The 15869-nt window shown below is 27.7% G+C and overlaps 1 long non-coding RNA gene and 1 pseudogene across 2 annotated transcripts in view; both read left to right on the plus strand.

Annotated features, from left to right (window-relative positions):
• LOC110663152 (uncharacterized) overlaps positions 1–15869 on the plus strand; it is a 35198-nt gene that overhangs the window by 19072 nt on the left and 257 nt on the right. The window contains exons 5-9 of one of the 2 annotated variants that reach the window (XR_009142990.1): positions 13482–13605; positions 13678–13770; positions 14167–14264; positions 14361–15519; positions 15619–15676. This is a non-coding gene — a long non-coding RNA (uncharacterized LOC110663152). Of the gene's footprint in view, positions 1–13481; positions 13606–13677; positions 13771–14166; positions 14265–14360; positions 15677–15869 lie in introns of both variants that reach the window. The other variant, XR_009142989.1, reaches the window with a different exon arrangement.
• LOC131172486 (putative disease resistance protein RGA3) overlaps positions 1–15869 on the plus strand; it is a 99251-nt pseudogene that overhangs the window by 5028 nt on the left and 78354 nt on the right.

Below are 15869 nucleotides of genomic sequence, written 5' to 3' on the forward strand. Positions count from 1 at the left end.
AACTACTTCTGCAAGTTAAGACCTCTGTCCATCTCATTCATCTGTAAGTTGCTGCCTACCTTATCATGTTCTTTTTGTTCTCTTTCAAGTGTCTACCACTTTTACTGCATTGAATGCTTTGGTTTGATGAAAGAATCATGGGCTACAACAGCAGAATTACATTCAAAAATTTATTTTCTTCAAAATTCATTGGTTTCTAAATTCTAAGTAGGCAAAAAAGTTTCAATAGTTTATAAACTGTACCACAAGCATGATTTTCAAGAATTACATTTTCTAACATTTACTTACTTATGAACAAGTAACGCTATACAAAATATTAAATACATGCATTTGTTCATATTTCTCAGAAAAATGGGAATCTAAATTCTGCCCAAGGTTTTGAAGTATTCCTCCAATTATACTAAATTGAAGCTTCATATCCCTTGCCTAGAGAAGCTGCTGATTGTAAGGATTTTCATGTGTACAATAATGAATGCACCTCTTGGCCATGGATGAACTTCAAATTGCTGCCACTTTGTAACAACTTGGGACTGCAGAATTTCTTTATTGATGGCTTCTTCAAATAAGGTACAACTTCCATTTTGTCTACTGTTGATCCTTTTAATGTTAGTTTCAGGCTGTTCTGCAAATATTGTGAATCAATAGATTGAAGCATTTCCATGTAATTTTAATTGAGGATGGAATTTCAAATAAGCATTCCGCAATTATTGTGTTCAATTCCAGAGTTTGGTAATTGATAATGCATATCTTGTTGAAAGATGCAAGAGAAAAGCAGTTGTGAATTGGCCTCTCTTGTGCAAGAAAGTGTTTGTTTTGGTATGTTCATCAGCTACACATGCCTTATATGAACATAATCTAAGTATAAATTATTTATGCATTTTTTTAAAAAAAAAAATTCCATTTTTTGACTGTCAGGTGCATTGTGCAAAATTTTCAGTCCATATGGGCCCAATAGCAGTTTAGACTTTAGAGGACACCTAGTGGGCACAACAATCTTGCAAAATTACCTGGTACTCATCTCATTTCTTTTCTCCAAATATGTTAATTTGACACATTGAATGAACAGAGTGAAATCCAATCTGGTGGACTGATTTGCTTTTCCAATGGGCACATAAACAGTATATATGACCATCGCTCGAGTTTCGCAAAAGCTATTATGAAGTTGGGAAAAGGTGCCCTTTGGATTCAGATGATTTCTGGGTTTCAGTTATTCAATTTATTATTACACTGATTTTATGCTTGTATGTGTGTGTGTGTTTTTGTGTGATTTACAAACTTCCTGATATGAACTAAGGTTATTGTGTTTTTCTTTGTGCGTAGTGAAAGAGAAGCACATATACATCCATCATTGACCCATAATTACCATCTCTTGTAAGGCAAGTACATCCTGTTCTCTTCTTTAAACTCTGTAAGCTACCACGACTTCTTCAAATAGTTGTAGTCTTGAAATCACATTGAACCTATTAAATCTGATTCCTGGTTTACTTTGTAAACTGACTCAAAAGATTGTTTTCATTAAGGTTTGACTGTTCAAGACTCCCAACGACTTTCCTGTACATTCCTGCTGTTGTTGAGTAATTGGTTCTCTCACCATTTGCATCATTTATGCAGCAGATATTCTGAGTGAATAATGGAATGAATTGTTGACCCATAATTCAAAGGCACTCTGTTTTATCAAAAAGGTATCTTGCGGTAGCTAGCAACCTTAATGTTTGCTACTCTTTCTGTAGTTACATGAGTAGCAACATGAAAATGGTGGAGTTATTACCTGTTCTAGCTCGGAGTTGATCAGATGGAGTTTTTTTTTTTTTTTTTGCAGGTATGTAGCGTTTGCCACATGCTTTTTGGATCCTTCCTTCTTCTGTAAAATTAGGAAAAACATGATAAATAATTTCTCAAATGTGTGTCATTGTCTCCAGCTTGAAGCAAAAATTTAGTTCAAGCTGATTTAAGGACTATAATCAGGAAATGATGATGCTATGAGCTGCTTATTTGTTGCACAACTATATTAATGGAATGTCAAGAGTTTACATGCAATTTAGTATCTCACAAGAAATCGAGATTTTGATTGCAAATTTGTATCGGGCCGGAAGTCTCTGAGTTTGAGTTTTGGCTTCTCCAATAAGATAGAATGAATCGGTGAACCAATTCTATCTATGTTGCTTTATTTAATTGACTCTTTATCAATGTTGGTTTGTTTGAGGGGGTTTTTTCATCAGCAAGTAGTTTAGTTAGTATAGGTAGGTTGTATGGGGCTGGACCTGCCAGTCCTGGGTTTAAACCACGGTTGGTTTTTCCTCCTCATCTTTTCTTCTTATTAGGCTAATACTTGTTATTCTCTACATTTTGTAACGAATTACTTACATAAATTTAATCTCAAAATCATGTAAGGATGATGCCTAATTGAAATGGAGGTTTAGATAGAAAATTTATGTGAATTACAATGTAATTAATTATTCTTCCTGCAAAAGATGAATGTTTTGATTCAATAAATTTGACATTATATTTTGGTCCCTCTGTTTTGTTCTATATTATATTTTAGTCCTTGAATTTTGAGAAATTAATTATTTAATCTATGAGCTTTACACTATATTTTACTTTAGTCTCTAGATTTTAAGAAATGAATTATTTAGTCTTTTTAATTTTAATATATTAAATAATTTAGTCTCTATAATCTTGATATTGTAATAATTTCATTTATTGATAGAATAATTAAATTATTCTATATATTAAAATTATAGGAATTAAAGTGTAATGTAATAAAAAATTTAAAGACTAAATAATTAATTTTCAAAAATTTAAAGACTAAAATATAATATAGAATAAAAATATGGATAGAACTCTAGAATCAAATTATAAATTTTATTTTTAAAACATAAATATATATATATATATATATATATATATATATATATATATATATATATATATATATATATATATATATATTTATATTTGTCTCTAACACAATAAAAAATATCCCAAGTCAATTTATTTACTCCCTGTAATAATTCAAGTGTAGCACAAGAGTACTCCAAAGTCTATGCATCATGGGTTCCACATGCTTTTGTAGTACCTTATAAACCTTGAATAGGGCTCATATGTTTTTTTTCTTTCTTATTATTTTTGGCTGAATATATTATTTTATCAAAACTATACTAAAAAAATTTCATGACACTATACACTTAATAAAATATCGACACATTTCAACTCTTTTATATATCACATGATACATCTCAACTCCTATAAAAGTGAAACTAAGATATCCTTTAAATTTTTTTTTCCTTCACTTAAACTAAAATATTCATTAGTTGCATCAACAATTTCATTACCTTACAAAACAAAAGCAATTTAATTTCTCAAATTGAGTATTAACCTTGACTTACTTACAACCATATTTTTTTTCCCTTTTACTTTCATTTCATTAAATATGTTCAATGAAGATATTAAGGGCAACCCATCAAGAAAATTAACATTTCGTGTCAATAACTCCAAAATTTATTAGGACTTTTCTTTGGCATTAGATTCCTAGGTTTGCTTTCGGCTAATGTTTACATGTGCTAATAAACTGTAAAATTAAGAATTTTTAATGCATAGATTTGAAATCTATACCTTTAAATAAGTTTTAACATGTTACGATGATCTATTTGATAAAGAAAGTCTTAATTATGAAACCTTCTTTATCCTCATTTTAATGTTTCTATAGTATTTTCTTACACCTCTATATAAGATTGTTCAACCAAAACTTATAAAGCATATATATATGGCTATAAATGTAATTGATAAAATATAATAATAAAATAACATAGAAAATTTTGAATCAAAACCTCAAAATTTAACATTTCTTTAAAAATATTATCTAATGAAAATGCTGAGGAAAGTTCATCAAAAAATTAACATTTTGTGTCAGTAACTTCAAAGTTTACTATGACTTTTCTTTGCCATTAAAATCTAATATTGACTTTCAACTAATGTTCACATTTCTGTAGCGGAGAATGTCGACATCATTATTATCATCGGAGGAAGATATTTACTCCTTGCAATAATTCAAGTATAGGACATGATTTTTTTTTTTTTTGTCAAATGTACATTTTGTTGGGGGACTCAAACTCGGAGTATTATTCAAAATGAGCGATGTCTTGACTACTAGGCTAAGCCTAGGCCGATAATATAGGACATGATTGAGAGCAATAATTCAAATCCATACGTCCTGTCACATTATTAATTATGTCTATTTTCAATTAGTTTCATTATTATTGCCCTTTTATTTTATTTTTTAATAAACAAAAATCCTAAATATACATTTAATAAATAAATTTTGATATCTCTAATGTTACCCATATAGAATGCGATAAATTTTGAAACCAATTTTAAACGCAATATCACCAAAATCAGTTCATAACTAATGATATGTAATCTGCAAATTAATGATTTCTGGATTCCTGTCAACAGTTAGGTCTCGTGTAAGGAATTCTAATGTGGATTCCCAAACTAATTTAATAATGAGAAATTCAGTAGAGTCCACAATTCCAATCAGTTGAAAGGGATTTTTCTTCTTATCTTAGATATTGTGAATCACGGGAAACTTTTTTTATTTATTATCAGTTGTTCAAAGAGTAGGCATTATAATTATTGATGTTAAATTTTAATTAAATTAGCTATATTAATTTTTAGGCTTCATATTCAAAAAAATTCAAAACATTGCACGTTTTTGTAATTATAGTTAAATTTTTTTTTATCAATTTGAGTCTAATTTAAAAGTTTAGTATTTATTATGACCCGATCAAAATTGGAGATTTGGGAGCGCTGACTTAGCAAAAATATATTTTTTAATATGTTATTGCTGATGTAATGATTGACGTGTTAAAAATATTATTATTTTATATATTACTACTGACATGACATACCTTTAATAATTAAAAAATTTTGAAATTTTTCAACTTTTATCGATTATATTCAATTTTATAAGTTAATTTTATTTATAGTTAATTGACTAATTTTGATATAATTTGGTAAAAATTAATATTTTATTACTTAATACAATTGTAAAAATGAATAATTATGTTACTTAGTATAATAAAAAAAATTTCCCTCCCTCTCTCCTCATTTTTTTATTTATTTAAAAATTAAATATTCATATAAAAATATCAATAATAACAATATTCATCATTTTAGCAAATATAACAATAATAATAATTATAATAATCAATATATGGGTGAATGTCTATGTATATTATTGGATGACAGTGGATGGGAGGAGAGAGAGAGAGAGAGAGAGAGGGATAGATATAAGGATATTATTTAGAGAAAGAAAGGTGAGTGGAGTGTGTGTGTCTATACATATATATATATATTGGATCACAATGGGCAGAAGAGAGAGAGAGAGAGAGAGAGAGAGAGAGAGAGAGAGGGGGGGGGGGGGAGGTGGGAAGAGGGGCCGTATATATATTATTAGATGACAGGAAGTAAAAGGAGAGAGAAAGTGAGAGATGTGAGTGGAGAGATATTTTTAATTTTAAATAAATAAGAATTTATTTTTATAAATAAATTTCATAAATACCAAAAAAATAAAGAAAAAGAGAGTGGAATATTATTTTTTCATTATACTAAATAAAATAAATATTTTTTATAATTGTATTAAGTAATAAAATAATAATTTTTTATCAAGTTAAATCAAAATTAATCAAATGACTATAAATAAAACAAATCTATAAAATTAACTATAATTAATAAAAGCTGAATTTTAAATTTTTTTCAATTACTAAAGTTACATTATGTTAGTAACAACATAAAAGTTCATTAGACGTCACCTACCACATTAAATAGCTGAACACAATTAATAAACAGATTGTCAGACAAATTGGAACCCACCAAGAATCACTTTGTTTAAAATCACCCTAACTACACTGTAATTTTAAGTATGTAATTTTAATATTATAATAATTTTATTCATTAATAAAATAATTAAATTATTTTATATATTAAAATTATAAGAATTAAATTGCAGCATAGTATAAAATGTATAAATTAAATAATTAATTTTTTAAAATTTAAAAATTAAAATATAATATAGGGTAAAAATTAAAGACTATATATATATTGTGTCTAATACAGTTAAAAATATTCTCAAGTCAATTTATTTACTCCTTGCGATAATTCAAGTCTAAAACAAGAGTGCTCCAAAGTCTATACGTCTTGTCACTTCATGGGATCCACATGCTTTTACAGTACCTTACAAACCTTGAATATGGCTCATATGTTCTTTTTATGTCATTTTATTTATTTATTTTTATTATTATTCCTTCTCTCAAACTGAAATATTCATTAATTGCATCAACAATTTCGTTACCTTACAAAGCAAAAGCAATTTAATTTCTCAAATTGATTATTGACCTTCACTTACTTACAACCATACATTTCCTTTTACTTTCATTTCATTAAAAATGTTTAATGAAGATATTAAGGAAAACCCATCAACAAATTTGACATTTTGTGTCAATAACTCCAAAATTTATTAGGACTTATCTTTGGCATTAGAATCATAGGTTTGTTTTCAGCTAATGTTTACCTGTGCTAATAAAAGGTAAAATTAAGAATTTTTCAAGTATATATTATAGATACAACATCTAAATTTGAAATTTTTACCTTTAAATAAGTTTTAATATATTAGGATAATCTATATTTGATAAAGAAATTATGAACCTTCCTTCTTTTGAACTTGTAAAACGGATTATTGACCTTTGACTTATATTATATACAACCCCCTTTTTTTTTCACTTATTTCATTGTTTGTTTACATTCATTCATTTAATTGGATTAATGAGAAGATTTTTTTATCAATAAAATTTAATTTAATTATAATTAATAAGAAAATAACATAGAGAAATGTTAACCAAAATCTCAAAATTTAACATTTCTTTAAAAATATCTAATGAAAATGCTAAGAAAAATTTGTCAGAAAATTAGCATCTTGTGTCAATGACTTCAAAGTTTACTATAACTTTTCTTTGCCATTGAAATCTAATATTCTCTTTCAACTGATGAAATTCATGAGTGAACTCCACCATGTTTCCATTTTTTTTATTTCTCTCATAATACCATATATGACCCCACACGTTATGTTCAAGAGCGAAAATATGGGTTATGCCCTCATAAGATGAGTGGCTATTTATTTAAATAATTAACAATATGTAATTTTCCTTCATTAATTATATATATATATTCTTTGATTCAAGTGTTCTTAATGCAGTGCTAAGTAAAAATATGTATTTGAAGTCCCACTTCATTTAAGATTTCTATTATAATTTAGATTTTTTAGTTCGTATTTGGTTTTAGTTTGTTATTTCTAGTTTATTTGAGACTCTAAAATATTATTCTTAATTAGTTTAGGTCTTTTAAATTATTTTCTTATTAAATTAGAATTTAGAACTCTATAAATACTCATTATATTCTCATTATGTACAAATTTTCAGATTTATTTAATGAAGTTTTTTTTTTTATAAAGTTATGTTTACTTTATTTTATTCTTAGATTTTAAATTGAATATGGTGCTTTTTAAAATTTTAGATTAAATCTTATTTATTTTCAAGAGTTTAATTGTATATTAATCCTTTTTCATACTATACGCTATGTCAGCTCTTTTATTAATTTAATAAGTGGCTTATTTTGCAACTCAAAATTTTGAGTACTATTAATAGTATATTATTCAAATATAAAAATTAAACCAACAAAAAAAATTAATTGAATTGATTTTAGTTCTTGTCATTATATAAATTCCTTTTCTGAACAATTTAATGGATGAACTTTCCTACATTGACCTTGTTTATTGCGTTAGATCCTAAATATACATTACTTTATAAATGAAGGGGAAGGTGCCGTTGTTTCGAGGAAAGAACACATTACTGTGCTTACCACACAGCTTATCAATTTTGGCTTAGTGGTCTAAAATTAGCAAGTGGAATATTTTTTTTTCATGAAATAATTTGTTTACTTAATTTAAGTAATTTATAGAATGAAAATTCTTAAAAATGATTTTACTTAAAGGATTTATTATTAATTTGAAAGCATAAATGAAAGCAAAATAATGGTGTTTACACCTTTAAAAAATGTTAAAAAAATAATAAGTAATTAGTGTGTTGAACTCCTTTTAGTCGTAAGGGTAATAATATATTTATTACATTTTAAATTTAAAATACAATAAATGCGCATGTTTTCGATCCTTTGTTCTTCTACAAAATTTGGGAAATGCCTAGTGAATAATTACTTCAAATGTATTTGCGCGCATGTTTTCTATCCTTGTTCTTCTATAATTTATTAATAAACTGTTATTATAGTTAACAAGAATTCCACTCCAGTGCCATATTATAACTGAAAAAAGTGACATCAGAGACCCCAAATCAGGTTTAATTGTCAAAAAAATCATGAAGTTTACTAATTTTTACAATAAAACCCTGAAATTTGTATAATTATCAATTAAACCCTCACGTTTTATTAATGTCTCGAATTGACCTGACCATCAATAAACCATTAGTATGTAATGCTTTGTCGGTAATTTTAATCGTTTTTGCTTTGACTATTTTGGTTGGGAGATGTACTTTATAAGTTTGTTGATAATTGATATTAATGAGCAATTAATTTAGGGGAATGATTTTTGTTGATAACTGATATTAATGAGCAATTAATTTAGGAGAATGATTATTCTTTCTTCATGTGATTTGATCCATCTTGTAATGGCTGGGAGAATGAGCTACTTATACATTTACTTTGGTAAAGAAATGCTCTTAAGAAAAAAGTTACTGAGTTGGATGGGCTTTACAGCAAAATCACTAAAAAATGGATAAAGCTCAGTAAAAGGTATAATTAAAATGATACACCGATTAACAATATGTGAAGCAGAGTTGAAGTGTTGACGAAAACTAAAAAAATTGAAAGGATGTATTATGTTGTTATGGATATGTATAGTAACAATGAACAAGTTTTGTTAATGTTGACTTGAATGTGTAAGTTGATTAGAATAGGATAAGGTAAATGTATCCATGGAACAAAATTTAGCTAGTAATTTTAGGTTTATTGAAATATACTAATAATTTATTGAAGGTTGGGTCAATTTGAAACATCAATAAAATATGAGAGTTTAATTGGTAATTATGCAAAATTCAGAATTTAATTGTAAAAATTGATAAATTTCATGGTTTTTTGGCAATTAACACAAACTTGAGATTTCTAATATGGCTTTTCCAATGATGATATGGTAGCTAATGTTCAAGTTCATTAAGTATACTAACAACGGTTAGGTTTAATTTGAGACATCAATCAAATGTGAGGGTTTAATTGATAATTATATAAATTTTAAAGTTTTAATTACAAAAATTACTAAATTTCAAGATTTTTTTTTGCAATTAACTCTATCTTTTAATACATGATTACAACCCAAATGAAGTCCATTACCTTTGCCAGATTGATAACTACGAATGAAATCTGAGCTGACTGCACAAGAAAGAATAAGCCTGAAATCGATTGGGATATAGTTCGGAAATTTATTGTTTCTCTGCAATAATTTATTATAAATTTTCTTTTAAAAAACAAATTAGAAGACAATATATGTCAATCATTTACCTAACATCGGCAATAATATATTAATATTATGCATTTTCATCACTTTCGAAGAACATGATAGTGGAACCTGTTGTATTTGCTACTTGGCTTCTCCAGCAACCCTTTGACAATGCTTATAAAAAAAAGAACAAAAAAAACTCTTTGACAACAACATATATATATATATATATATATATATATATATATATATATATATATATATATATATATATATATATTAAAGAAATAAATTTTCACATCCAAAACTCTTCTATACACGTAATTTTTATATATATACCCAACACTGCACCTACTTTTAGCGAAAGAAAATGCTTATACGAGAAAGAGTGAAAAAGGAGGTCAACAATATTGAATTTTCCATCTCAGTGATTGAAAAAGAAGAAAAATAAATAAATTAGCAAGTGCCTTTCCTTTTCACATCATTACTTGAAGGAAAGAGGAAAAGGGAGTAGGAATTGAGTAGGTGTTCGGTTCCGGTTCGGTTCGGAGTTTGGCTAGGAACTAGAATCAAATAGAAATTTCAATACGATTTCGGTTCGGTTTTTCATTATTTCGATTACGATTTGGTATGGTTCTTGGTTCTTCGGTTCTGATTCGGTTTGGTACGGTTCCGGTTTGGTTTTCGATTTTTAAAACAATTTTATGTCATTATTTCCTTAAAAAGTCATTCTTAAATTAGCATTGAAGTTTTAAATTGGATTATTAATACATAATATATCATATAATATATCTTTTAGCTATACATAAAATGTATATATAATTTAGGATTAGATAATTTAATATATTTATAACTAAAATTATAAAGAAAATATAGAAAAATGAAATATAATATTATATTGTATTTACTTCATAATTATATATACATATATAAATATATATAATTATATTGAAAGTATATAATACATCTAGAAAAACATAGAAAAACATATGTATAAATTCGATTCTTGATTTGGTTCCGGTTCGGTTTCGATACGGCTCCGGTTTGGTTCTTAGTAAAAAATCAGAACCAAACTAAAGTATCAAAATAAATTCGATTCGGTGTGATTCTTATTAGTTCGGTACGATTTTTTGGTTCAGTTCGGTTCTCTCAAGAACCGTGCACAACCCTAGAATTGAGTGTTCATCACTCTTCTAGGAAAATGAGGGCAGGGCCATATTATACTTGCAACTTTGGCTTCTCCACCACCTGTTTGACATATACACATATATGATATATATTTTAAAGATAATATTTTAAAGAAAAAATCATCAGATTGACTCAGAAAATTTCCTGATAGATATTCTGAATAAAGAATTAAAATATCATATTATCATATAAATAATTGAGATAAATGATTGTAAACATTTTGGATGGTAGTTTGTAAACATTTTCGACATACATAAATGATTGTTCAGCCTCTCAGATTTTATTTTAACTAGGAATTTGCTCGGTTGTGCGGTTATTTAAATTTTTTAAATTATTATTATATAAAATTTTAATATGTTATTTTATTTTTTATTATATTTTTAATTGTTATATTTATTAATTTTACACAATTATTTAATTAGATAGTATTAATTATTATTTGAGAAAATTAACCAAACAATGAAAAATACTTTAATTTGATATCGAAAATCTCTTATATGATTTTTTACTGTCAAATTATTATTCAAAAGATGTATAAAGTGAATATTGAGCTTTTTTCCTTTTTTATTGCTCAAAAGATATATAAAGAACATGAATGGGCGTGTCTATAAGAGATATTGAAATCTTCCCATTTTTTTACTATTATTAACATGTTATATTAGTAATAGATAACTTAAAATCTCACATATTAATTAGTAGTAAAAATAAGATTAATAATTTTTATTTAATATATACATATTAATTATTATTAATAATAAAAATACAACTAAAATTGAAACCAAAGTGAATGATTTGGATGTGTACACTTTTCACACTTCCATTATGGTAATCTCTTGTTAACCAATTATATATATATTTGGAGGTTTTAAAATGTTTAAATTACTATTATATAAAATTAAAGAATGCCATTTTATTTTTTTATATTTTTAATTGTTTATATTTATTGATTTCATATAATTATTCACATGAGAAGAGAGAAAAATATATAGCATTAGTTAATTATGATTTAAAAAAAATTATCAAACCAATGAATAATACTTTAGTTTGATATTAAAATCTTTTTATACAATCTTTTATTGTCGAATTATTGCTAAGATATATATATATATATATATATATATATATATATATATATATATATATATATATATATATATATATATAAAGAATGGATACACATGCACATAAGAGATATTAAAATTTTTTTTCAGTCTAAAAGATGCATAGATGAATGAATGGGCGTGCACATCCTTCTGTGGAGAAATTACATCCTAACTCGTGATTCCATGTCTGTTTGCATATGGGGAATGGCAAACCAGTGATAAAATGCTAAATAAATGATAATGGGTCCTATAAAATGTAGTTATGTATACATGTTTAAAATAATTTTCCCTTTTAAAAGTAATAAATGATTGGATTGTCACTTCATGTAATATGATTATATGGAATAACTCGTTCATTGTAAAATTATTCCCTCTATGCATGTTCATCCAACCCCTGAGTGCATATATATATATATAAAATTAAAAATAAAAATAAAATGCGTTAAAAGTTTACTCCACTATTATTAATGTTATATTAAGTAAGTAGGAAATTACAAATTAAAATCACATATTAATTAGCAGACAATAAAACTAATGAATTATATTTAATATGTACATATTAATTATTATTAATTATGAAAATATAACAATAAAATAAAATAAAATATATGAAAAATTTAAGTGTGCCAATTGGCACATTCGAAGGAATAGACATGCGGCAATCTCTTATTAGCCTATTTTAGACACCGGCTTCATATATATATATATATATATATATGTATATTTTCTTCAATATATCCCTTAAGGAAATTGAATAAGCATTTCCTTCCTAAGAGATAACTCCATTTGACCCTAGCTTTCCTATTAATTAAGAACTCCATCAGAAAAGCATTCTCATCCTTGTCATCCTCCACACGCTTTCATAATCCTTCTCTTCTCTTCAAAACTTGAACACTTCCCAATTTGCCTTACCTTTACTTTCTACTCACTTGAAAAGCAATGGCAGATGCTATTCTCTTTAACATCGCAGGAGGAATCATTTCGAAGCTAGCTTCTCCAGCCCTTCAAGAGATAAGCTGTGGTGGTGTGTAACCATGACAATTGGTGGATGTACTGCTACCGCTTCTGAACTTTAGGATTGGGATTCATTGAGTAGCTTCATATATGAAATTTCGATGAAGGGCATTGTCATTGATCAACTTGTCTTCGCATTCTTTTTGTAAGTTAGTTAACAGCTTGCCTTAATTATTTTGCACTTACCAGTTTGTCAACAATTATTCACTCTTGGTTATAAACTTAAGACCATGATTCCTACTTAATTTTGTAATTTTGTTTTCTTGATTCTGTTGTTTTAACTGGAGTTGCCACTATGAAGAAGTCCCACAATCCCTTGTAGCTGGTCAGTGCCTTAGTTAATAAAATGATGAAACTCACTATATTCAAATTTGAAGCTGAAACATGATTCGTTGGTCTCTAATTGTAATCTTCTTGTCATTATGAATTTGATGTCTTCACCTCGGTGGACGCCCAAACTCACCTCAAAGCAGTTGTTCATATATGTTGATGTTGACAATTGGTGAGTTAACTATGACAATTTCGTGTACTTAATTGCTCAATTTCACTCACAAGGGTTTATTTCTGGCTTCCTAAATTTTTTCTCTTTTTGGATTGAAAATTATGCGGCTTCTAAACTGTAGGATGGGAATCATTCTGATCAAGGTCATTGTCATCTAAACAGCTTAATGCGGAGATGGAAAAAGCCAAATGATATTCAACAACATTTTCTTCCAATCTAATTCACACGTTCGATCGCACAATGTGGTAAGTAGTATGGGTTTTCCCAACAATTTTTTTTGTTACGAACTTTTCCTGATATTTAATTTGGTTTTTCAGGAAAAAATGACTACCTTTGAGTTTCTTCCAAAAAAAATGTAAAGCATTTGCCCCAAATTGAAGCCCTATCTTGTGAGCTTGATGTGTTCAAAGGTCATATGGTTCTTCATAATAATTATAGTTTTATATTTTATTTATTTATTTATTCTTTCCAAAATTCATTAATTTATGTAATTGTGGAATCAATTGTACTTTTTATTACCAGATCCCTGTGTTTTTTTTTTCCTTGTGTTAATTTGACAACGTTAAATGAGCAGAGTGAAATCCAGTACTGTTCACCAGTTGACAGATATGATTCTTCCTTTCCCAATAGACACTTAAGGATTTTATGCATGATTCTGCCTTTGCTTGCATGTTATAATTATGCCACTCATTCTTTTAAGAGAAACATGTTGGCCAATTTATGCCTTATATGTAGGCTTCTTGAGTCACTGATGCATACTTACCAGCAAGTATTTATTTGTTAATTTTGTTTTCTTGGTTCTCTAGTTTTAACTGGAAGTGTCACTGCAAAGAAATCCATACTAGAATTTCAGCTTCTACATGTTGCAGGAGAATTGATTTTCTATGCAGAAACTGACAAGCTAGTAAGTGCCTTAGCTGATAAAATAATGAACCTCCTTATATTTAAATTTTATGGCTAAGGCATAATTCTCATTGTTGTTCTCAAAAACTTAATGCAGTGCTTGCCCCTGGCCTGACGGATATTTTAAGTGTAAACAATATGACCATTGATCTTCAAAGAGTTATGTGGAAGCACTTTAGACTCGGATGAAGTTTTGGGTTTCAATGCTTTGAGACCTTCATATAATGGCTGCTGTCACCTGAAATTAATAAACAGTTGTAGATATTCCTTTTGTCGTGTTGCGTTGAAAGTGTTTCTTTGAACATTCTATGCTACAATTTGGATGGTTCTATCTGCTTCTGCAAGTTAAGACCTCTGTCCATCTCATTTATCGATAAATTGCTGGCAACATTTTCATGTTCTTTTCAAATTTTGAAGTATTCCTCTCTAATTACGTCAAATTGAAGTTTCATCTCCCTTGCCTAGAGAAGCTGCTGATTGCAAGGATTTTCATCTGTACAATAACAAATGCAGAATGCTATGGTGCTTCTCTTCTTAATATTTAATGAATGGCACCTCTTGGCCGTTGATGAACTTCAAATTGCTGCCACTTTATAACAACCTCAGACTCTAGAATTTCTTTATTGATGGCTTCTTCAAATAAGGTACAACTTCCATTTTGAAGATCAACGGCTGCTTTGTCTTCTGATATGCAGCATGCAGTGTTGGAAAAATCATTGGTTCTGTAAACAGAATGAGATTCAACACTTAATATTTCTTCAAATCTAACTTATTCCTTCCTTCCAGTTGTGTGGTACGTATTATTACTACTGGGTTGTTTTTTCTATCTTTTATTGTTATATTTTCTTTTAGATGAACAATTAAATATCAAACAGCCCATAGTTTTACCGTTCTTTGATTTGGTTTCCGGGAAAACAAAATGATAATCAGGAGTTTCTTCTAGAAAATGTAAAGCGTTTGCCCAAAATTGAGGTCTAATCTCCAGGCATGTGATATGGAAGAAACATGGTCTTTTCAATGCTCCTCTGTTTTTATTATTATTTTTTTTTATATATGAGTTTTACATTTTCATATATTATTTCCATCTGTTTCTTCACTTTAGAAATCATTCATGTGATTGGTGAATTGTTTGTAACTTTTTTTCAGTTCTTAATGTTGTTGAAGATTAATGCAGCAAATGGAGGAACTTCTGATACTGTTATCCTTTTAATGCTGTTCTGCAAATATTGTGAATCAGTAGATTGAAGCATTTCCATGTAATTTTAATTGAGCCATGGGATTTCAAAAAGCATTCTGCAACTGTTGTCTTCAATTCCAGAGTTTGGAAATTGATAATGGTTCTATCTTGTTGAAAGGTGCAGGGGAAAAGCAGTTGTGAATAGGCCTGTCTTATGCAAGAAAGTGTTTGTTTTGGTATGTTCATCACCTTCACATGCCTTATATGAACATAATCCAAGTATAAATTTCACATGCCTTATATGAACATGATCCAAAGTATAAATTATTTGTTCTTTTTTAAAAAAAAAAATTCCATTTTTTGACAGTCAAGTGCATTGTGCAAAATTTTCCGTCTGATGGATTATGGAAAAAACTGCAGTTTATACTA

Source organism: Hevea brasiliensis, chromosome 14 (genome assembly GCF_030052815.1).
Source record: "Hevea brasiliensis isolate MT/VB/25A 57/8 chromosome 14, ASM3005281v1, whole genome shotgun sequence".
Classification (NCBI taxonomy): Eukaryota; Viridiplantae; Streptophyta; class Magnoliopsida; order Malpighiales; family Euphorbiaceae; genus Hevea; species Hevea brasiliensis.